The following is a 24295-nucleotide window of genomic DNA, read 5'->3' on the forward strand; positions in this document are numbered from 1 at the left end:
TTCACAGGGGTGGGAGTGAGGTATTTTGTTCATGAACGGTTCACCGAAGCAGCTGGCCATTTAAATCATCTGCTACCTCCATAAAGTGGATTGTTGTATCCCATGAATGTGAAACCTGATGCGTGCAGACTAAATCTGAACCTTGTGTATTTTTTGATAGCTGGGGTACCTCTTTGGATTTGGTCTTGGGATGCTTTTGGGGAAAGCGATGTGCCCTTTAGAATTGTTAGAAGTCGCACAGAGGTGCATAAAAATTGTATAAACAACTGCCAAACTCATTGAACTGTCAACAAGCCCGTCAAAATTTACTCACCAGTCAAAGGGAGGTGGCAATCTGTCAAGGCATTTAAAAGTCTTGCCTCTTAAGTCTTTGAAATCATTGTTTGCTATTCCACTGTTAACATAAGCTTGAGCAGTTCCATTACTGGGTTACTGATGCATGACTGCTTTCATAACCATCCATTATCACAGTAGGGTACCTCCTATTTCAAAGTTTGATTAACAGCTATAAGTGATTACAGGCTCTTTGAAGTGGGACTATGAATTCTGATGCTTCTTCTAACTTTGCATAACTGACTCACTGACACAAAATACAAGTCAACACGTCCAACATTTTATCAAGGGCATGGATGCTCAACTGCCAAAAGTGGCTCCTGAGCCTGTATCAATGGGTGGCAAGGCCCTGAGGGCAGTAGCTAATCAGGGATAATGGCCCGCCTCCCAGCAACTTTGGCAAAGACACTGATAGAGATGGTGACTGCTGACACTGCAGGCAGAAAGAGGAACCATCATGCTGATGCATTCTTAAAGCTAAGTTTTTTTTTGCAGGGGATGACAGAAGACTCCAGCAATTGAGAGTTGTACTTATACAGGAACTGACTGCTCAGTTAAATAACCCCATCTTTTTTGCATTTGAGATGAATTTCACACCCTCTATGCAGGCAGCTGTAAGTTCTATTCCATCAGTGTCTGGGAGTAGTTGTTCCTCATGACACTGTGTACAACACTGTACCCAAGCTCAATTCTGTAAATGAAATCTACCTTCTATCAAATATCGCTGGATAATGCTTAGAAGCAGGAATCCTAACAGCTGTTCAACAAAGAATTATGGAGATCAACTGCAACTCGAAGGTAGCTCTGGGAAAGCACTGGAAAAATATTTAAAAAATGACAAAAGGGCTAGCTTGTGTACAAGTCGAGAGCAGTATTAGTCTCTTCCAGGAACTTGTGAGGATCCCTTTTAAATATTTGCAAATAATCGACATCCATTGAATGAGCCACCAATTTACTCCAGCAATGCATACACCAGTGATTAATGAAATGTATTAAGCGTAAAACATCACAGGATTTTACTGCAGAACATATTTCACTCAGATGCCCAAATGGAGGAGGACTTCAAAAGCGGCCCTGTGCTGCCAGAAAAATTAGTTGTGGAGAATACTTGCAATCCTTGTCTTTTAAAGAGCATCCGGACAAATACATGAATAGGATGGGAACAGAGGGATATGGTCCCTGGAAGGGAAGGGGGCTTTATTTCAGACAGGCAGCATGGTCGATGCAGGCTTGGAGGGCCTGTTCCTGTGCTGTAATTTTCTTTGTTTGCTCTTCATTTTAGAGAGGCAGAAAGTGAGAAGAGAAAGGTTAAACCTGTGCAGCAGGGCAGGAGTGGAAAACGATAGAGGAAATACTAAAAGACAAGTTAAGAAATTGTGTCAGGGTGTTACAAAAGGGTGACCAACATTTGAAATGATCATCCTGGTAAGACAGTGGGAGACTCCATTATGATTGGAGTGTGGAGATAAGGAGAAGTGCTGATACATTTCAGCCAGAAGAGTTAGATGGACCAATGTGCTGGCCTCATCACTATTTAATGTTCAAGTGTAAACCCAGCCGCAGTTCACTGTCCTAATGATAGGCGTGAAGGAGGCTTGAATGAGCTCAAGATCTTCTCAATGAATCAATCATCATCGACAGGTTTCAACTCATCCTCACTTCATTGCCAGGTGCTGATTGGTGATGCCAGAATACATGGAGCAGTATCTAGGATGAGCTCAAGTTCGAAGGCTACAGAGTGGAAGGTTGGTCAGGAGGACATTGGAAACATTGAGACTGGGGATAACAAAGGCAAGGATGAGAGTTTCAGCAGCTGATAAGCTGAGTGTGGTGTGATGATAGGGGTGGAAGCAGATGGTTTTAATAATGGAGATTTCCAAACACTGCCACAATGTGCCAGTAATTTCTAGGGTAGCTGACACCTGAAAACAGTTCTGAACTTTCAAAAGGACTATATTAGAATGGCAGTCATACTGCACAATGAAAGCATACCACAAAAAGCAGCACTCTAGTGATCCTGTTGATGATTAAGAATCTTGAAGCTACGCTGACAATAGGAACATCACACCTCAGAACTGATGCGTGCTGATAGTAACGCGTTTCTAACCCTAAAAGGGCATTCTTTTTGTGAATAAGGAACTGAAGCAGATGCATTTTAAATGACCTCAGGCGATGCTCATGTGGCATTTGCAATTCACAGCAATGTTAGCCATTGATCAATTATCAGACTGCTTATAAGCAGTCTTTTATCTCAACATTTAAAATCAATCCTTGCCAAGTTTTGTTTAAGGAATTAGCTCAGTCTGTGTCAAGATGACCAAAGTTGGCAAAATAGTGGATAGACACACTAGCACATCCCTTGATCTCTTGTGTTTGTGAATGTGGCACATAAGGAGAAATACTTAAAATACTTTGTGTTAAATTAATGAGCTTTTGTGTTACATTCAATTTGATAGTTTCAGCAAAAACTCCAAACTCAAATCATCTTGGCAGTATTTGAATTTTGCCAAGGTGTGTCCTGTATCACAGTTCAGTGCAATATTGACTATTGCAGTATTCACTTTAAAGATCCTTAACTGGTGCCAATTTCCTAGGTCAGGTCAAATTTAACGGCGCTGTACGCAATATGTGCTCATCCCTTCATTTTACACATTGCACCAACAGGAACTGGAACATTTTACTTCCCACAAAATCAAGTGCTGCATGTCAAGGTCAGTTCTCTGATGGGTTACATATATTAATGCTGCTGTCACCATAACAGAACAGGGTACAAAACAGAATTGGAACAAAAATCAGCCGAGACCCTCATTAAAATAAAACACATTTATATTTATCTAGTGCCTTCATGGCCAGGCATTTTATTGTCTGTTCAGAAATATTTTCTTGTTATCACCATTGTAATGTAGGAAAACATGGTGCATAATTTGCATACAGGAGGATCCCACATACAACAATGGCCAGATAGCCTGTTTTAGTGATTAGGGTTGGAGAGAGACTAATATTGGCCAGGACCTGAGAACTATCCAATTCTTCAAATAATGCTATGGGATTTATTTAGGTTTTATTCAATCACCTGAAAGACAGAAGTGTTTAGTTTTAACATCTCATTTGAAAAAATAGTACTCAAAGGGCAGCATTCCCTCAATATTGCACTGAATTATGACAGGAAACACCTTGGGAAAATTCAAATTGCCAAGATGATTTGAGTTTGGAACTTTTGCTGAAATGGTCAAAATGAATACAACATAAAAGTCCATTAATATAACACAAAGTATTAAGTACTCTTCCACAAATACGAGAGATCAAGGGATGTGCTAGTGTGTCTACCCACTATTTTGCCAACTTTGGTCATCTTGACACAGACTGAGCTAATTTCTTAAACAAAACTTGGCAAGGATTGATTTTAAATATTGAGATAAAAGACTTTATAGACAGTCCGATAATTGATCAATGGCTAACACTGCTGGGAATTGCATGTGCTACATGAGCATTGCCTGAGGTCATTAAAATACATCTGCTTCAGTTCCTTGTTCACAAAAAGATTGCTACACAAGAATAACATCCATACAAATTGCCGATTTGGCGCAAGAGAAAAGTTCAAGAAAACACCACTTTTAGATTGTATTCATTCCCAGAACATCCTTCCTCTAGGCTCTGTGGATTGTGATGAATGTTGACATACAAAAGTAGAGAGTCAAAATAAGGTTTGGGCCTGTAGCGGCCGCATGAATTTTCCAAAGAAAATGAGAAACTAGAAGTTTCGACTGTGCGGCCCAGTTGAACATTCAACTGCAGGGTACCAAGAGCCATCAGCGATTAACACTTCTGTAGTTCTTACACACAATGGACTAATTTACATGGAAGCAGACAGCAAGAGGATTGCCAAGCAGCAGGGAGAAAAATTAGGAGTAGACAAAGGTGCATTCAAAGAGTGATATGTGGCAGCTTTTGAAGCTAGTGGGGAAGTTAACAGGACAGAGTTTTAGAGGGCAAGAGCAAAGCAGCTGCAAAAAGAGGGAGGATAGTTGTTGAAAGAATGGAGGCAGGAAAGGTAAGTGGCCATGAATGGATTTGATTGCAAAAGGAGTCTTGAAAGGTTGTTGCTCTGGGAGATGAGAAACCAATGGAGATTGGTAACAAAAGCCGCAGAGATGTAAACCAGAGCATCACTTACACTAAATGTGAAAACTGGCCATGCTTTTGTCTGACATTGCTAATGGGTGGTGCAAAGATGAAAAGAGAGGTGCAGCAAAGGATGGAACCCAATGGGTACATTAGGGATGTCAATACAGTCACTTGGGAAACTATGTAATGTCTACAATGTGAAACGTAGGAGTGGGACTTGGTGAAAGAAAAACGCAGGAATATGAACCATGAAGGAGATGCATTCAAGAACAATACCTGGTTAGAAGCATTACAAGCAGCAAAGAGACAAGGAGGAAGGAAGAGAAAATGAACTATAGTTATATAGGATACGAGTGGTGACTTTGACAAGTGCAGGTTTAGGGTTTTATGTCAGGCACATGGGAATAATTTTAAACCAATTTGCCCGTTGGGAAACTAACAGAATCATACTGGAAGCTGGCTTTACACTTTGGCCTATCATTACTGAAGCTAAGAGAAAGCAAAATCAGATGAGATATAGAACAGGTACTGGATTCCATCCGGCCAGTTCCAAACTGGGTGGATTAGGTTTAAAATGATTCCCTTGAAGTGTGGTAAATCGTTGTATTCAAAACGGGACCCCATAAGCCAAGAGATGCTCTGAGTGCTTGATAGAGCAGACGCAGCACGGTTTCATTAAGGGGAAGTCGTGTCTGACAAATTTATTGTAGTTCTATGAGGATGTGTCTAGGGCGGTGGATAGAGGAGAGCCGGTGGATGTGGTCTTTCTTGATTTTCAGAAGGCGTTTGACAAGGTACCTCACAAGACGTTATTGCAGAAGGTAAGGGGGCATAGAGTTGGGGGTAGGGTGTTAGCGTGGATAGAGGATTGGTTGTCAAATAGGAGGCAGAGAGTGGGGGTCAATGGGTGCTATTCGGATTGGCGGTTGGTGACTAGTGGAGTGCCCCAGGGGTCGGTGCTGGGGCCTCAGCTATTTACCATTTATATAGATGATCTGGAGGAGGGAACCGAATGTATGGTGTCGAAATTTGCTGATGACACCAAGATTGGTGGAACAGCAAATTGTGCGGAGGGTGTGGAGAGTCTGCAGAAGGATCTAGATAGGCTGGGCGAATGGGCCAGGAACTGGCAAATGGAATTTAATGTTGGCAAGTGCGAGGTGGTCCACTCTGGTAGGAATAATGGCAGGAAGGACTATTACTTACGGGGCGAAAAACTGCAGCAGGCGACGGTGCAGAGGGACCTCGGGGTCCTTGTGCATGAGTCGCAAAAACCCAGCCTGCAGGTGCAGCAGGTGGTCAGGAAGGCGAATGGGATGCTGGCCTTCATAGCGAGGGGGATTGAATATAAAAGTAGGGAGGTCTTGCTGCGGCTGTATAGGGCATTGATGAGGCCGCAGCTGGAGTACTGTGTGCAGTTTTGGGCGCCGTACTTACGCAAGGATATTTTGGCCTTGGAGGGAGTGCAGAGGAGGTTTACTAGGCTGATTCCAGAGTTGAGGGGGTTGAGCTATGAGGAGAGGCTGAATAAACTAGGCTTGTACTCATTAGAGTTTAGAAGAATGAGGGGAGATCTCATTGAGACATATAAGATGATGAATGGGATGGATAGGATAGAGGTGGAGAGGCTCTTCCCGCTCAGAAAGGACAGTAGGACTAGGGGGCACAGCCTCAAGGGGGGGGGGGGGTGGTTTAGAACGGAGTTGAGGAGGAACTTCTTCACTCAAAGGGTGGTGAATCTCTGGAATTCTCTGCCCGTTGAAGTGGTGGAGGCTGCCTCGCTAAATATTTTTAAGACGCGGGTTGATGGGTTTTTGATAAGCGAGGGGATTAAGGGTTATGGGGAGAGGGCGGGAAAGTGGAACTGAGCCACGACAGATCAGCCATGATCTTACTGAATGGCGGGGCAGGCTCGAAGGGCTAGATGGCCTACTCCTGCTCCTATTTCTTATGTTCTTATGTTCATCAAAATGTATTTTTGATTAGTAACAAGTCACAGTATTTCTACATTACATACAAAATGGCTGCAAGTGACACACAACATGAAAATTGGGCACCTTGACCCATGAATTGTGCATTGTTACAATGTGGTTGATGATTTGCATTGTCGAGTTATTAGCTTCAATAAAACAGGGTCACACCCTTAATGCACACCCCACTCCCCCTGCCAGTTTCATGAAGTTTATTAATTGTGCATGTTCACATTATTTCCCATTAAACTTCAGTTAAATATAACAATGGTACCCTTCTAATCATGTGATCATTAATGTCTTCCAATTAATCTCTCCGGCCTGGGAAGTGAACAAAAGCATGATGTCTCATTTCTGTAGGTAGAAGATTTTAAAAGGGTTAAATTAATTTTTTAGAAGTTTTTTTTCTATCTGGGACTTTTTTTTAAATCTCCCTTTTGAACCAATCTCTATCACCTTCTCTTTGGGTTAAATTTAATGGAGATAATGGGGAGAGCCCACAGGAGACCTACGTTGCTTCCTTCAAAGAAAGCCCGCTCCATTAAATACCCTGAATAGTAATGAATCTCCCCTGGGATCAAAGATCCTGGGGATGGAAGTCTTTTCTACAGAGTGCTACTGGCCTTTATGCAGTGCCCTGGGGAAGCAGTGGCTGCTGCCAGTACAACACTCAACCGAGGCCTAGGATTGTCACTGGATCCCAAGCCATAGGTAATGACAGGAGGTGATGCCATGTGGGAGAGGGGGGCAGCAATATGGCTATCAATAGGGTTCCCTACTGCCTGATGAATGAATGTGTGCCCCTGCTGGGAGCCTCCGGGCAATCTTAAATGGGTTTGTTTCTCATGCTCCCATGTTGTGAACAGTCTGCTGGATAAAGACCAACAGCACCAGGATGAGGCCCTCAAGTAGACACTGATTTACAGCTATACACCTCAATTATCCCCAGTACAGGGCAGGAGTCATGGGCCTTCACGTCAGGGGCTCACCTGGGATGGAGGCATGAAGGTGGCAGAGTGCCAATCATTTGCCCAAATGCCCCCTGCCAAACTCATCATGAGCAGGGCTATTAAATTGCACCCTTTGTCTCTTTCTATTTCAGATTCAACATTGCATTTATTCACCCAAACACCACCTCAGTTCTTACGCTGTTCATTTCTCAAACCTTAAAAACCTCTCCATTAGTTCAACCATTCACCAAAACCCCAGATACCCTGTTGTTTATTCTAGCCACCTATGGGGCAAAAACAATTTAACTAGTGTGCAGGAAAAGTCTGAGTTAACAGTCACCAGGAGATGTCCCACTCCAGCAAATTTCAACAAATTAGTAAAGCACGCACTTTCTACAAATGACAGCTCTCTTTTCGTTTGAAAAGTGCACACTCTGTCCTGAAAGTGAAAAGAATTTTAACACTTATGGCCATTCCTCAGAACACATGCCAAAGTTCTAGCTCCTCCCTTCAATTTCCCAACTCCACCTGGGGAGGGAGGATGTGAAATTCTGGTTCCTAGTCCTTTGGGGCGGCATGGTAGCACAGTGGTTAGCATTGCTGCTTCACAGCTCCAGGGACCTGGGTTCGATTACCGACTCGGGTCACTGTCTGTGTGGAGTTTGCACATTCTCCTCGTGTCTGCATGGGTTTCCTCCAGGTGCTCCAGTTTCCTCCAAAGATGTGCGGGTTAGGTTGATTGGCCATGCTAAAATTGCCCCTTTGTGCCCTGAGATGCATAGGTTAGCGAGATTAGCGGGTAAATATGTAGGGATATGGGGGTAGGACCTGGGTGGGATTGTGGTCATTGCAGACTCAATGGGCTGAAGGGCCTCTTTCTGCACTGTAGGGTCCTATGATTCTAGTCAGTATCTAGAAACTGCACTATTCTAATGAAAATGGGTGCCCACGCTCCAATTTGATCAACTGAAGCCTGAGAGGTAGGTAACTAGTGATCCAATGTATGCTTATTTATTAGTGTCACAAGTATCACAGAATCCTTACAGTGCAGGAGGCCATTCAGCCCATCAAGTCTGCATCTACCACAATCCCTTCCAGGTCCTATTCCTGTAACCCCACACATTTGCCCTGCTAATTCCGCTGGCACTAAGGGACAATTTACCACGGCCAATCAACTAAGCCCGCACATTTGATGAGTGTGGAAGGAAACTGGAGCACCGAGGGGGAAACCCATGGCGACATGGGGAGAACATGCAAACTCCACACAGTCACCCAAGGCTGGAATTAAACCTGGGTCCCTGGTGCTGTGAGGTAGCAGCACCAACCACTGTGCCACCCCCATGCCATGCACATCAACACTGTAATGAAGTTACTGTGAAAATCCCCTATTTTGGTTCCCAATTCACACTATTATAAAGACCATTTCATGAAGCTTTGCAAAAATCGGAATTAAATCCAGACACTCTTCCACCCTTTCCTTCAACGAGCTCTTAAGGTGGTTCTTGGAATTGTTCATTCAACGTAGGGATTTTTTTTTTAAAAAAAGCCCCAGGCACAATAGCACCAACGTTTTCATAAGTATGAATACAGTCAAAGTTGGACTAGCTGTTTATCACACTGCGCTCCCACTTCCTGATGTTTGCCAATTTAAAGCTAAGCTCTGTTGGGAAATCGTGTAGTCAATTGTATGGCAGTAAGACAGGGGAAAAGGTTAACGACAAACGTCAGACAGGACATCAGTCCCCATCAGAAAGACGGGCGGAGTACCATTGCTGCAAGTGAGACAAATTTAGGTCAAGAGTTTTGCTAACTGGTGTCCTTGATCCAGAGGGTGCAAGGGATGTCCAGAAATGTCTTAACACATTCGCAGCTTCCCATAACCAAGCCAGAGACGCAATTACTGAAAACTCAAATGGTATCTTCTAAGTTCACCTTCCTAATGGAAAAAAATCGGGAACTACTCCACACGGTTTGTGACACTGAGCGTCCCAATTCAGTAGGATTCAGAACCCTCCATTCTCTGAATCCTCGTCGCTGTTTATCACAGTGCACGGTGGACACAAGTTCAAAAAAAATTGATTTAACAAAATTGGAACTGTTAATTAAAAAAAAACCAAAGGAGTGGTCGGATACCATACGGCAAAAAGAGAACACAGCCCTGGGTGCGGAAGTAACCCAGAGACCGAAGCATCTGATCTCTGCAGGCAGCTATCAGCATACACAGAGAACAACTTTGTATGACCACAATTCAATCTGGTTCCAAATAATCTTAAACAGCAATTTCAGATAGGAATTTGAATCAAAAAACCAATCACATACCTTAATTTTCTCTCCTGGGAATCACTTCGTAAACTCTAAAGTAAAACACTCCAAAAGAAAGAGGGGGAGGGTTTAAAAAAAGTATTCTCGTTGCTTTTGTTGCCCTGGCTCAGACCGCAGTGTAAAGTCCCATAGTTAACCCACAGGTATTCGGGCTGGAGACCTCCTCGGCGTTACCCGCTCGCTTATAACACACCGTGACCCATTTCCTAGCGTGTGGAATGAGCCGCTGGAGGAGTTTCAGTTGGCTGGGAAGTGACCACTCCCCCGGACTTGTTAATTGGTGCTGGGGGAAGGCAGCGAGCGTTCAGAAGGCGGTGTTTCGGACGCAGTGATCCCCGGAGAAGCTGCGTTTCAAACCTTGCCACAGCTGTGATGAGAAACAGAAATAAAATCCACTTGGTTTTACTCACTCTGAATCAGGAGGTTTTTTTTTCCCCGGGATTAACTCTTCAGTCGTTTCGAACTCCGGGGAGGTGTTCTTGGCTTAATGTGTGTTTCATTTTCTCTCTATTTTAGGTGGGTCACCGCTTGAGCGCCGTCAAGACTCCACTTGTGACACTGACACTAATAGGTCTCAACCTCACCTACCTAAATGAGGAGAACAATCCCACTATTTACACCATACATTGCAGGGATACGCTTCAACATTATACCATGTCTCTCCTACAGTGCGGGACCAGGCATTAGCCAATTCATTGACAACCACATGTTCCTGTTCAGTGGCCATCTGGCCACGGTCCAAGGCTCCAAACACCAACAAGCCAATGTCCCCCCTCCCCCTGCCCGAGATAACTCAGTGGATAAGACATCAGAGTTTCAGTTTAAGACTTTGTTCAGTGTGTTTCAGTTAGTTCACCTGGTGATCTAGTGGTGAGGATTCAACGTTTTCACTGCTTAGGTTTGGCTTTGATTGCTGACGAGATAATAACTACCCTATTTAAAACAGACTGGTGTTTACATAGGAACAGGAGTAGGCCATTCGGTCCTTCAAAGTGGTTAGCACTGATGCCTCACAGCGCCAGGGACTGGGTTCGATTCCCGGCTTTGCCTTTTTTAAAGTCAAAACCAAATAAACAAACTCAAGTTAAAAGTGCAAAGTGAAAGGAGTAGCCCTCCGGGGGAACAGCCCGAACAAAATCAAAGTACAAAGGAAACTTGAAAACATCAAATTAAAATGTGATTATTAGGGTCGATAATGCGGTGCCCAGAAAGCGTCAACTGCACCCACAGACACCTGGCTACGAATGTAGCTGCGGTAGAGGGGCAGACAGTCAGGATGGATAGCCCGATTCCTGGCATGGGTCACTGTGGAGGCTGCAGGTTCTCCGTGTCTGTGTGCATTTCCTCTGGGTGCTCTGGTTTCCTCCTGTAGTCTGAAAGACGTGCTGGTTAAGTGCATTGGCCATGCTAAATTGTCTCTCAGTGTAGCCCGAACAGGCGCCAGAGTGTGGCAACTACAGTATTTTCACAATAACTTCCTCGCAATATTAACGTAAGCCTAATTGTGACAGTAATAAATAAACTTAAACCTGTTTCACCATTCATTATGATCAGGGTTGATCATCCAACTCTATAGACAGATTCTGCCTTTCCCCATATCCTTTGATCCCTTTAGTCTCAAGAGCTATATCTAACTGCTCGAAAAGGTGCAATGTTATGGCCTCAACTGTTTTCTGTGGTAGTGAATTCCACAGGGTCACCATGCTTTCTTTCTGGCCAAATCAAATAAATCAAACAAACTCAGAGACAAAGCAAGAAGGGCAGCCCCCCAAAAAGAAGTGGGCCACCTGAATCAAAAGACAAAGTGCAAAGGAAACTTAAAACATCAAACCAACATGTGATTAATGGCGTCAATAATACACCCCAGCCCCTGCGCGCCTCAACAGGCATGGAAGGCCTCAATGGCGCCCGTGGACTCCGCATGTTCCCTGTCTAGGGATATCCAGCCATGAATGTGACTACGATACAGGGGCAGACAGTCAGGTTAGAAGACCCCCTCAGGGTGCCTACTGTCCGGACCTGCTTATCGCAAGCTTGGCAGAATCAAAGGCTCACTAGGCTGGGTGAAGAAATTCCTGAGTCCTACAAGGTTTACCCTGTATCCATAGATCTCAGCAGTTTTAATTGCCAAGACCAGGAAGTTCAGTCAGTTCCTTGCCCTGCATGGGAGGGGTGTGGAAGCAGAGGTTGTTCAAAAAGTGTGAAGGGTTTTGCCAGCAAAATACGGATAAACTGCTTTCTCTGGTGAAAGGGCTATATGATGTGCAGATGCTGTGCTTAACCTGTGCTTAACCCTCTCTCCACTGTACCTTTAAGACTTGATTGCCTGTAAAGACTCACATTCCAACCCTTATTTTGTAAATTGAGTTGTGTTTTTATATGCCCTGTTTGTGAACTGAAATCCCACTCACTTGATGAAGGAGCAGTGCTTGTGCTACCAGATAAACCTGGACTTTAGCCTGGTGTTGAGAGACTTTTTACTGTGAAAGGGTTGTAGCCAGAGAATACAGATTTAAAATAATTAGCAGAAGAACCAGAAAAATGTGTGTTAGCCCAGAGTTGAACTTGTAGGACTTGTGGAGGGTTGGGTGGGGGGTGGGGTTAGGCAAAGGAATGGCCATGATTTGACCGTTTTTTTCCAAAGGTACAAAAGGCATGATGGGGTGGTTAATGGCTGGTGTTATAGGATTCTGTCAAATTGGTTTTGGTCGTAGCACCAACACTATCTGCTTCTAACACAACAAGACCATGCACATTGTAGTGTTAATGTAAGCCTACTTGTGATACTAATAAATCAACTTTTAAGATGTGGGCCACCAGTGTGTGTGTGTGTGTGTGTGTGTGTGTGTGCACTTGTCTGTTTGTGTACTTGTCTGTTGTGTATTTGTCTGTGTACGTGCACTTGTCTGTTAGTGTGCAATACCCACTGATGTCATTCGGAAGAGGCACAAATCTGTCCCCATAGATGGTTACAGCTTCTATTTGACAATGTTAAAACATGTAATGTACTCGTTAGAGTTTAGAAGAATGAGGGGAGATCTCATTGAGACGTATAAGATGATGAATGGGATGGATAGGATAGAGGTGGAGAGACTCTTCCCGCTCAAAAAAGACAGTAGGACTAGGGGGCACAGCCTCAAGATAAAGGGGGGGCGGTTTAGAACGGAGTTGAGGAGGAACTTCTTCACTCAAAGGGTGGTGAATCTCTGGAATTCTCTGCCCGTTGAAGTGGTGGAGGCTGCCTCGCTAAATATTTTTAAGAAGCGGGTTGATGGGTTTTTGATAAGAGAAGGGATTAAGGGTTATGGGGAGAGGGCGGGAAAGTGGAACTGAGCCACGACAGATCAGCCATGATCTTATTGAATGGCGGGGCAGGCTCGAAGGGCTAGATGGCCTACTCCTGCTCCTATTTCTTATGTTCTTATGTAATAATGAACCTTATTTCATTGCCATGTATCCCCGAAATGATTTGTACCACAAATACACAACGCACTCAGATGGACCATCCTTCTGTAACTTCCAGCAATTCCATGCCTCCTGAGCCATACGACAGATAGGGACTCGGGGCATGGCCATCTTTTGAAATTTCATCTTTTAGTAAATTTCTAAAATGACGATTATGTGATGTACCTCTTTAATTGGGGGTGAGGCTGGACAGAAAGACCACTTACTCTTTCCAGCCCTTTCTGTGAAGTTTGGGATGAGCTGAGGATGGAGGGAATTGTGAAATGTGTTCCCTTGATGCTGCTGGTGCGGTAACATTTACAGTTCCAGTGATGACTCAGCAGAACATTGCCCCCTGTAAAGATGCACATAGAGCATTGACAGCAAAAATAGCCCAGCACAAAACACAAAGCAAGATTCAGTGGCATCCATTCAAAGCCAATGGCAAGTTAATCAGAGCTCATGGGCTGCTGATTGCTATTTTTTCTTCTTCATTCTTGCATGGGGCTTGGACATATAGCATACAGATCTGTTTGAATTTTTTTATTTATCGACTGCCCTGGTGCCCATTAAGATTAACAGTGTGCATGTTTGTACTTTTTTTGATTTATCAGACAGGTTGTTACCACAGTAGATGTACCATTCTTTTTCAAACGTGGCCCAGTTGACCGCAATGTTTGCAACAAACACAAGTGGGTCATAGAGTCATACAGTGCAGAAGAGGCCCTTTGGCCCATTGAGTTTGCACTGACACATTAGAAACATCTGAACTCCCACCTAATTTCAGCTGCTAGCACTTGGCCCATAGCCCTGAATGTCATGATGTACCCAAGTGCTCAACCAGCTACTTTTTAAAGGATGTGAGACAACCTGCCTCCACCACCCTTCCAGGCAGTGCATTCCTGACTGTCACCTCCCTCTGGGTAAAGAAGCTTTTCCCCACATCCCCCCCTAAACCTGCCCTTCACCTTGAACCTATGTCCCCTTGTTACTGACCCTTCAACTAAGGGGAATAATTACTCCTTATTCACACTGTCTGTGTCTCTCATAATCTTGTACACCCCGATCAGGTCACCCCCCAGTCTTCTCTGCTCAAACAAAAAAAACCCAAGCCTATCCAATCTCTTTTCATAACTTAAATGTTCCACCCCAGGCAGCATTCTGGCAAATCTTCTCTGCACCCCCTCCAGTGCAATCACATTCTTCCAATAATGTGGCTACTAGTACTGCACACAGTATTCTAGTTGTAGCCTCACCAAAGTTTGATACAACTTCAATATGACTTCCTGGCTTTTGTAATCTATGTCTCGGTTGATAAAGGCAAGTGTTCCATAAGCTTTTTTCATCACCCTACTAACATGCCTTTCCACTTTCAAAGGTCTGTGGAACACACCAAGGTCCATTATTCCTCAAAACTCCCTAGTGTCCTATCATCACTGAGTACTTCCTTGTCAAATTATTCCTTCAAAAGTGTAATGCCTCATACTTTGCAGGGTTAAATTCCATCTATCACTTATCTTCCCATTTGATCATTCCATCGATATCATTTGTAGCCCAAGGAACTCCACCTGTGAAGCACCCATCCAATCTTTGTGTCATCCGCAAACTTACTAATCCTATCTCATCAATGTTATTTATATAAATGATGAATAGTAGGGGGCCCAACACAGATCCCTGTAGTATGCCACTCGACGCTGGCTTTCAGTCTCTAAAGCAGCCTTCTGTCATCACTCTCTGCCTCCTACAACTGAGCCAATTTTGAACCCACTTTATCAAATTACCCTGTATCTCATATGAATTTTACTGTCTTTACAAATCTCCCATGTGGGACCTTGTCAAAGGTTTGCTGAAATCCATATAAACTACTTCGACTGCACTACTCCTGCGGCCAGAAAGGAATTGAAATTTGGGTCAGAGCCCCTGCAATCTCCTCCCTTGTTGCTCACAGCAGCCAAGGACACAATTCATCTTGTCCTGGAGATTTATCCACTTTTAAGGCTGCCAACACCTCCAATACCTTGTCCGTCGCTATGTCAATTTGTCATGAACCTCATAGTTACTCTGCCTGAATTCCATGCCATTGTCCTCATCCTCTTAGGTGAAGACATTTGTGAAATATTCATTCAACACCAATGTCTTCTGGCTCCACCCACAGATTGCTCCCTTGGTCTTTAATGGGCCCTACATTTTCCCTAGTTATCCTCTTCCCATTGATATACTTATAAAATATCTTGGGATTTTCCCTACTTTTACCAGCCAGAACTTCCTCATATTCCCTCTTTACTTTCCTAATTGCTTTCTTAAGCTCCACCCTGCACTTTCTATACCTCATTAATGTCTCCACTGATTTGCTCCCCTTGTACTTTTTAAAAACCTTTCTTTTCCTTCTCATTGTACCCTGAATATCCCTGGTCATCTGAAGTTCTCTGGGCTTGTTATTCCTACCTCTCATCCTGGAGGGAACATGTTGGGCTTGCACTCTCCCCATTTCCTTTTTGAATGCCACCCACTTCTCTTCTGTAGATTTTCCCATTAGTAGCATTTCCCAGTCTACCTTGGCCAGATCCTGTCTTATTTTACTAAAATCCGCTCTCCCCAATTCAAAAATTTTTTGCAGCTTGTCTGTTTCCTTGCCCAAAACAAGCTTAAGTTGTACCATGTTGTGATCGCTATCAATAAAATGTTCCCCCAACATCACCTCAACCACCTGTCCAGCTTCATTCCCCAGAATCAGGCCCAGTACAGCTCTTTCCCTTGTTGGACCCTTCACATATTGATTTAAAAAGTTCTCCTGTACACGTTTCAAGGGTCAATGCAGCAAAGTCCCTGTGCCATCTCAGCCAGCTCCAGACACTATGTAGGAGTTGCTGGGTTGTATAGATTGATGACAAGGTACTAACAAGGAGAAGGGTTCATTCAACAATCTTAACATGCTGTATGTCAGCCTATTCTAGAAGAGAACTCCTGTGCTGCCAATACACTTCCTGTGTCTATGTCATCACAATGTATACATGACCACCCAAGGTGGGTGGCAATGTGGCTCAATGGTTAGTACTGCTACCTCATGGTGCTAGAGACCCGGGTTCGATTCCTGGCTTGGGTCACTGTCTGTGTGGAGTCTGGATGTTCTCCCCATATCTGTGTGGGTCCCCCCCACCGCCGGGTGCTCCAGTTTCCTTCCACAGTCTGAAAGATTAGGTGCATTGGCCATGCTAAATTCTCCCTCAATGTACCCAAACAGGCGACTGTGGGATTTTCGTAGTAACTTCATTGCAACATTACAGTAAGCCTATTTGTAACACTAATAAATGAAGAAGCCATTTTGAATTATCTTTATCAATTGTACAGCTCGGGTAACCCAGGTAACCGCTACCAGTTGTTTCAAATTTAGATCTACCATAACTACCTTCTACGTTCAGTGACATCAGTTGCTGGTGCTCTAATAAGCAGTCTGAACAACTTGATTTCACGATATTTGACTCATAGTGCCCTATATCTACTTGTAGTGGTATGATAATAACTCCCTAATTCTTTTTGTATTTGTACCTCTCTCTTGTGCAGTTCAATCTCACCAAAGGTTGACCAAATAAACGATTCATAAAATTTAACTTGAAATGATTCATTCAGCTGCTTTATTTCAGTGAGTGCAATTTCTCTTTGCATAAAAGTAATTACATTTTCTAACAGCACTGGGTCATCATTCTCAATTTTAACATGTTTAACTCACCATGCATTTTAATCTCCTTGCTGTATTTTTCTGGGCCTTGAGGCTTTTCAGTTTTCTGTGTGAAAACCTACCTTTCCCCATCTGCTTCTGATAGGGGTGGCATGGTGGCACAGTAATTAGCACTGCTGCTTCACAGCACCAGGAACCTGGGTTCAATTCCTGACTTGGGTCACTGTCTATATGGAGTTTGCACGTTCTCCCTGCATCTGCGTGGGTTTCTTCCGGTTGCTCTGGTTTCCTCCACAGTCCAAAGATGTGTAGATTAGGTGCATTTGCCATGTTAAATTGTCCCTCAGGGTACCCGAACAGATGCCAGAGTGTGATGACTAGGGGATTTTCACAGTAACTTCATTACCTGTGACTAATAAATAAACTTTACTTTTACATAACTTCTTCTGTTCACAGCTACACGGGGACCCACAGTACTGGTCAATTGTTCAGACAATCTAATGAGTAGCTTATTCTTGACTATATCTGAGGACAGCCTTGGAGATAGCTCATTTATATCCAAATTACCTATTAGTCCAATTTTAATCTAAACTACCTAGTGAAAATGGATGGATTTGGATCAAATCCCCATGTTACACCTTAAACTCCATTGAAGTCAATAAAGTTCCCCATGTTGTAGTGGGGAGTATGTCCCAGAATCTCATCTCCCCACCAGTGCCTCTGCAATTTCCACTCTCACTTTCCTCAGTAGCCTTGGATGCATCCAAATTGATCCTGGTGCATTATTGACTTTAAATGCAGATGGCCTATCTAATACCGCCTCTTGCTCAATTTTAAATTCTTCTGCCGGTTGACAATCCTTTATCTGTAAATCTGGAAGCAGAACATAGCCAAAAACCTACAATTTCTTTGAACCTCATTGACCGAGCTGACATGAGCCAAGCTAACTCGAACTTCATTGACTTTGCCCGTTATTTATTCTTCAGTGATACATCTTTCTTTGCTAGCCATCTTATTTACTTTAAACTGTAGGTAGCCCATGCTTTGGCCAGTTTATTACAACTAGGCTTTTTTGTGGGTATCCAAAAATTGAAATGACATGAAACCTGAAATGAGATTGGCCCCACGTGTTTTGGATAAGGAATACTCAACCAGAGGTGTATTAGTTACCTCCTCTTTCACCATGTCCTGAGAAGCATCTTCTTTCCTGGTTTGGATGGATGCTAAGTATTCATTTATTATCTCTTCTATGCCCCCTGCTTCTATGTGTAAATCCCCTTTCTGTCTCTAATCAACCCCACTCTTCCATTCATCAGCCTTTTACTCTTTATATACCTCATAGAAATCATCGAATCATAGAATGCTACAGTACAGAAGGTGGCCATTTGGCTCACTGAGTCTGTACCAACTCTGTAACAGACTTCTTATCCAGGTCCTCTACCCTGCCCTATCCCTGTAAGCCACACAATTACCATGGCTAATCCATCTAACCTTGGGACACTAAGGGGCAATTTTCCATGATCAATCCACCTAACTTGCACATCTTTGCACTGTGGGAGGAAACTGGAACATCTGAAGGAAACCCATGCAGACATGGGGAGAACACACAACCTCCACATGGATAATCACCCAAGGCCGGAATTAACCAAGTATCCCTGGAGCTGTAAGGCTGTAGCGCTAACCGCTGTGCCACATGCCACCCCAACTGAAGACTTCAGGACTCCCTTTTACATTAGCTGCCAGTTAATCTGATATGCCCATATTAAAAAAAAGTTCCTACATCATGACACATCACAGAAAAAAATGCTGTATTTTCCCACACATACACACTGTGAACAGGAAAACAATTGCACAACGTTATCTTCCATCATTATGAATCATTGTGTGGTTACATTTATATAGTGATTGAAGTGGATTTTTGTCTTTGGCAGTATTAAGCCTCACGTAAATAACAACAGCGTCTGAATGGATGCAGCAGCTACTCTCTTATGGAAAAGTAACCCATCAACTCTTTGCATTTATATCGCACTGTTAACGTAGGAAAACATTTACATGAGCAAATTCTATGGACAAAAAAATGACACTGAACCAAAGAGGATATCAGAAGGAGTGATTAAATGTTTGGCCAAAGAGGTTGGTTCTAGGGAGAGTCAAAGGGATGAGAGGGGGATGTTTGTAGAAGGAATTTCAGAATTTCACTACATAAAACCAAAAGAATCAACAGAATCAAAGGGAAGTTCTGAAGACTGGAAAGGGCTGGATAAAAACTCAGCGGGCTAAATTTTCCCATCCCGCCCACCAAGGGAATTGTAGCGTGCGGGACACAGACCGTGCAAAGATCCACTGACCTCAGGCGGGATTTTCCGGCATTGGGACGAGCGCGGCTGGAATACGTCTGGCGGCATCTGCGCAGAGGAAAGCAGACTTACTGCAGAATCTTCTGAAGGACTGGGCGCATCTGCCAGACCTGCTGAGATTTTCCAGCTCTCCCTGTTTTCTTTTGGACCAGCAGGCAACAAGAGATGAAAATAAAGGTGGTGATGAGAAAGGGGTTCAGAAATGAAAGAATAAGACACAAAACCAATACATTCAATTCGGGTTGTAAATATTTACTGCTGAAGGAGCTGCAACCAAGCTGATTTTTTTCTGTTGTGCTTCTTCATATAAGTGTGCGGTACCTTTAAATTTTCTTGGTCACGCTGGCAATATCCTAAAGGGAATGACTTGTTGTGGCCTACACAGTAACCTCCAGTTTGCTGCATGGCCACACACATGCATAGCTTAGAGCGAGCACTGGCTGTAACTAGCACGGGTCGGAGAGTTCTCCATAAAAACTAATGTTTTACAGATGTACTTCCAGCTTGGTAATTACTGGGTAGTGTAACAGGCCAGGCTGATTTGCATTGTAAAACACAGTAAGCACTTCAAACATTCTCTGGACAAATAAGACTTTCATTCATTTTGCACCCCCATAGGAGGCACTTTCCAGCCAACTCCAGTGTGACTTGAAGAGTAGTCACTGAAGCAATGCAGGAAATGTGACAGCCAATTTTCACACAGCAATGTGGTAAATACTGGCCTGGATAAGACAAATCAGAATATTAAAACATGAAAAATACATTACTCCTATTAACATTTAATAGAAACATAGAAACTAGAAGAAGGAGTAGGTTATTCAACCCTTCGAGCCTGCTCTGCCATTTAGTTTGATCATGGCTGATCATCAAATTCAATATCCTGACCTCTCCTTCCCCCCATATCCCTTGATTCCTTCAGACCGAAGAGCTATATCTAATTTCTTCTTGAAATCAGACAACATTTTGGCCTCAACTACTTACTGTGGTAGTGAATTCCACACATTCACCACCCTCTGGGTGAAGAAATTTCTCCTTACCTCAGTTCTAAAAGGTTTACGCCTTATCCTCAAATTATATCCTCGTGTCAAGCGAGGGGCATGCACACGGCGGGTCGTGCGTGGGCTGCTCTTGGAAGTCCAGGAGTGGCCTAGTACTTCATGTCGGTGTGTGTGCTTGATCCTGGACCGGTAGACGGGCGCCGCAACAGCTCAGTGACTAGCACTGCTGGCTGTGCAGACACATGGATTTGGGCCTGTGTCTGTGGGAGTTTGCGCATTCTCCCTGTGGTTGCGTGGGTTTCCTCCGGGCGCTCCGGTTTCCTCCCACACCCCAAAGATGTGCTCTTAGGCTAATCGGTTTTTACCAAATTGACACTATTTCTTCCCTGAATCTGACTGAGTAGGGTCCCATTCGTAGACATGCAGGGTAGAATAGGTGTAGGGTGATGCGGCGGCGCGGGCTCGTTGGGCTGAAGGGCCTGTTTCCCGTGCTGGGTTGTTCTTTGTTCTTTGTATAGCCCCTAGTTCAGGACTCCCCCACCATTGGGAGCATTCTGAACCTACCCTGTCTAACCCTGTTAGAATTCTATACGTTTCTAGGAGATTCCCTCTGTACATACTGTATAAAGTAAATATTTGTGCTGACATAGTCCCTTATATAATCATTGAAATGTACAGCAGAGGAGGAGATTTGACTATCAGATCTGGGCTCTGAAAGAACACTCACTGTTCCCAATCCCTTGACATTGTTGCTTTATTAATTTGAAAACCTGAAATTCCATTTTAACAAGAAGGGGAAGAATTCAGTTTTATTGGGAGTTTGCTAAAATAGATTTCTCCCTTTTTATTCCACTCCACATTTTGTTTCCTTGACCATTTTTTGCTTTGCTGTCACTCCTGTTTTCCTTTTCAACTCTTCTAGTTGTGAATCCATTTTTCCATGTGTCATCCTTCCCTCTCTCCATTCCTTGACAGTTTGCCACCTCTTAAAGATCAGCTTGTTTTTGTCAGCTGCCTTACACGAAACTCCAAAAGCCTAAGGTACACTGGATATAATTGTGCATCATTTGTTCTGGGCTACAAATGATTGACATTACTAGCACATCTGCTTTTATTCAATGACATTTTAGAATCCTGAGGAGACATTGGGCTGGATTTTACCATGGCCTCTGGACCCCAACATCAGTACCAAAGGGACCCTAACCCACACTTGGCGACAGCATGCCCAACAGTGCAATCTTCTTGGAGATGGCTTCCTAGTTGACAGTTTCTGCCTTTACCATCCTATTAAGGAATGCAGGTGGGTTTCTTGGTGTTACTTGCCCAGAACTCTGGTAAGAATTAAACACCACGATGACAATGAGAATTTCCATATATAAGGACAACCCATCAGAAATAAAAATTAATTATTTATCTTAATTTATGGAAATAGGTTTGCAATTTTTTTCCCCTGCCGAAAATAGCTAGTAAAAACATATAAGACAGCTACGGGATTTGCTGAGAGCCGCAGTGGAAATGTGATATTCCCTTAAAAACTCAAAGTCTTTTTGCGTAGCTTTGTAAATTCTTTCCTGACCTTGCCAATCTAGAACTGGCCATCAAGGGGCTGAATTTGTTCAGAGCTAGGCTGGTGGGGAATAGGGTTGGGAAATAGGGCGAGCCCACTGCACTACAAAATGGAGCCCTACCCGGAAGGCTGGACACTGCTGAGACAGTGATGGGACCATGTGCTGCACTTTGACTGGGAAGCACTCTCGGAAATGTGGATACAAATAAAAGATGGTCAGAGTGCAAGCAGTTAGGATCCTCAGAACAGAGGGGAAGACCCACCAGTTGAATAGTTTGGGCTGCAAGTGCAGACATTCCTGCCCATGGCCCCATCATTTAAGCATGACTCAGATGAAGCTTGGCCTGTGGCATACAGGTTACTTCCAATGAGCTGGCAGCCTCTGCATAAGCGGTTGGGGCTACTCCACTGGTAACAATTCCAGCCTGGGTGGTGTCTTTGTGGGGTTTGTACCTTCTCCCTGTGTCTGCATGGATTTCCTCTGGGTGCTTCAATTTCCCCCCTCAGTTCAAAGATGTGCAGGTTAGGTGGACTGGCCATGCTTAGTTGTCCCTTAGTGTCCCAAGATGTATAGGCTAGATGGATTATCAATGGTAAATGTGTGGGGTTACAGGAATAGGGCAGGGGAGAGGGTTTGGGTAGGACACTCTGTGTGGCTGTTGCTGCAGACCCAATAGGCCAAGTGACCTCCAGCAGCACTGTAGGGTTTCTATGATTCCTTCCACAGTCTAAAGATGTTCAGGTTAGGTGGATTGGCCATTGTAAGTGTGTGGGGTTATGGGGAAAGGGCTTGGGACAGGGCTTGGGTAAGATACTCTGACTCGTTGGGCCAAATGGTATCCATCTGCCCTGTAGGGATACTATGAACAATATGCTGGTCAGGCCTCAATGTCACGCCTAATTGGGACCTCAGCAAGATTAATTGACTGACCACCTCCACGGAGTGGGCAGCTAGTCCATTTCCCAACCCATTGCTGAGAAAGTTTCCCAAAAGCAGCAATGCTTCAGGCAGCTTTCCAACGCAACCAACACCCCACTCTACCTCTCCGCCGCCCCCCCCCCCCAACCCCGGTCCCCCCTTCAAGCCCACCAGCCAGGGTCTGGACAAATTCAGCCCCTCGGGACAATCCTCTAGATCAGCAAGGTCAGGAGAGAATTTACAAAGCTAAGCGAAAGAACATTGAGTTTTTAAGAGAATGCCACATTTTCATTGTCGCTCTTAGTAAATCCTGGAACTGGCCCTTCTGTTTTTAGTGGCTATTTTCAGCAGGGAAAAAAATACAAGCTTGATTCCCATAAATTAAAGTAATTAATTATTTTTATTTCAGATGGATTGCTCTGTTATATGGAAGTTCTCATTGTTGTTGTGGTGTTTAATTCTCACCAGATTTCAGTTATTACAAATTATACTAGTCTGCCTGAATAGAAAATCCAGTAATTGCTTTCACCAATATATATATTCCACAGTATGACTGACATCAGAACTTCCACTCTCCCTGTGAGGTGAAAAGAAATGAGAACCCCATCAACCACTGATACACTTCCAAATGTTAACGTTCTTTCAACTATAATTAGAGATTCTCAGTTTGCCAGAATAAAACAATGCTATCCTTGCAGCAAACAATAACCTTAAAGATTCCTTGGAGTGGCTTGATAAACTTTCCAGCTAGTGATTCAATTCAACTATGGCATCTCTTTAGTTAATGAAACGGCATTAGATAAACTAGCTTCAGAACCCGAAGATCAGACAAACACACTTACATATACACTGCAGTTCATAGAGTCATAGAAGTTTACAGCATGGACAGGCTCTTTGGCCCAATTTGTCCATGTGTCCTTTTTTTTTAAACCCCAAAGCTAGTCCCAGTTGCCTGTATTTGGCCCATATCCCTCTACACCCATCTTACGCAAGTAATTGTCTAAATGCTTTTTAAAAGACAAAATTGTACCTGCCTCTACTATTACCTTTGGCAGCTTATTCCAAACACTCACCACCCTCTGTGTGAAAAAATTGCACCTCTGGACACTTTGCATCTCTTCCCCTCACCTTAAACCAATGTTGTCTAGTTTTAGATTCCCCCACCTTTGGGAAAAGATATTGACTATCTAGCGGATCTATGCCCCTCATTATTTTATAGACCTCTATAATTACACCTCTCAGCCTTCTACGCTCCAGGGTAAAAAGTCCCAGTCTATCCAGCCTCTCCTTATAACGCAAACCATCAAGTCCCGGTAGCATCCTAGTAAATATTTTTTGCACTCTTTCCAGTTTAATAATATCCTTTCTATAATAGGGTGACCAGAACTGTACACAATATTCCAAGTGTGGACTTACTAATATCTTGTACAACTTCAACAAAATATCCCAACTCCTATATTCAATGTTCTGACCAATGAAACCAAGCAAACTGTTCATGGAATCATAGAATCCCTACAGTACAGAAGAAGGCCATTTAGCTCATCGAGCCTGCACCGAGAACAATCCCACACAGGCCACATCCTATCTAGATTCTTTTATGCCTGAACAGGCAAATTATATTAACTTTAACATCT

General features: G+C 43.6%; 1 protein-coding gene across 2 annotated transcripts in view; it reads right to left on the reverse strand.

Moving 5' to 3' along the window:
• hck (HCK proto-oncogene, Src family tyrosine kinase) overlaps positions 1–9941 on the reverse strand; it is an 88986-nt gene extending 79045 nt beyond the window's left edge. The window contains exon 1 of one of the 2 annotated variants that reach the window (XM_080204825.1): positions 9698–9941. The gene's annotated coding sequence lies outside the window, so the exon portion shown is untranslated. Of the gene's footprint in view, positions 1–6702; positions 6722–9697 lie in introns of those variants that run through there. The other variant, XM_080204826.1, reaches the window with a different exon arrangement.
• Positions 9942–24295: the final 14354 nt, after the last annotated feature.

The sequence above is a fragment of the Carcharhinus amblyrhynchos genome, chromosome 16 (assembly GCF_965287045.1).
Source record: "Carcharhinus amblyrhynchos chromosome 16, sCarAmb.v2.hapA, whole genome shotgun sequence".
NCBI classification, from domain to species: domain Eukaryota; kingdom Metazoa; phylum Chordata; class Chondrichthyes; order Carcharhiniformes; family Carcharhinidae; genus Carcharhinus; species Carcharhinus amblyrhynchos.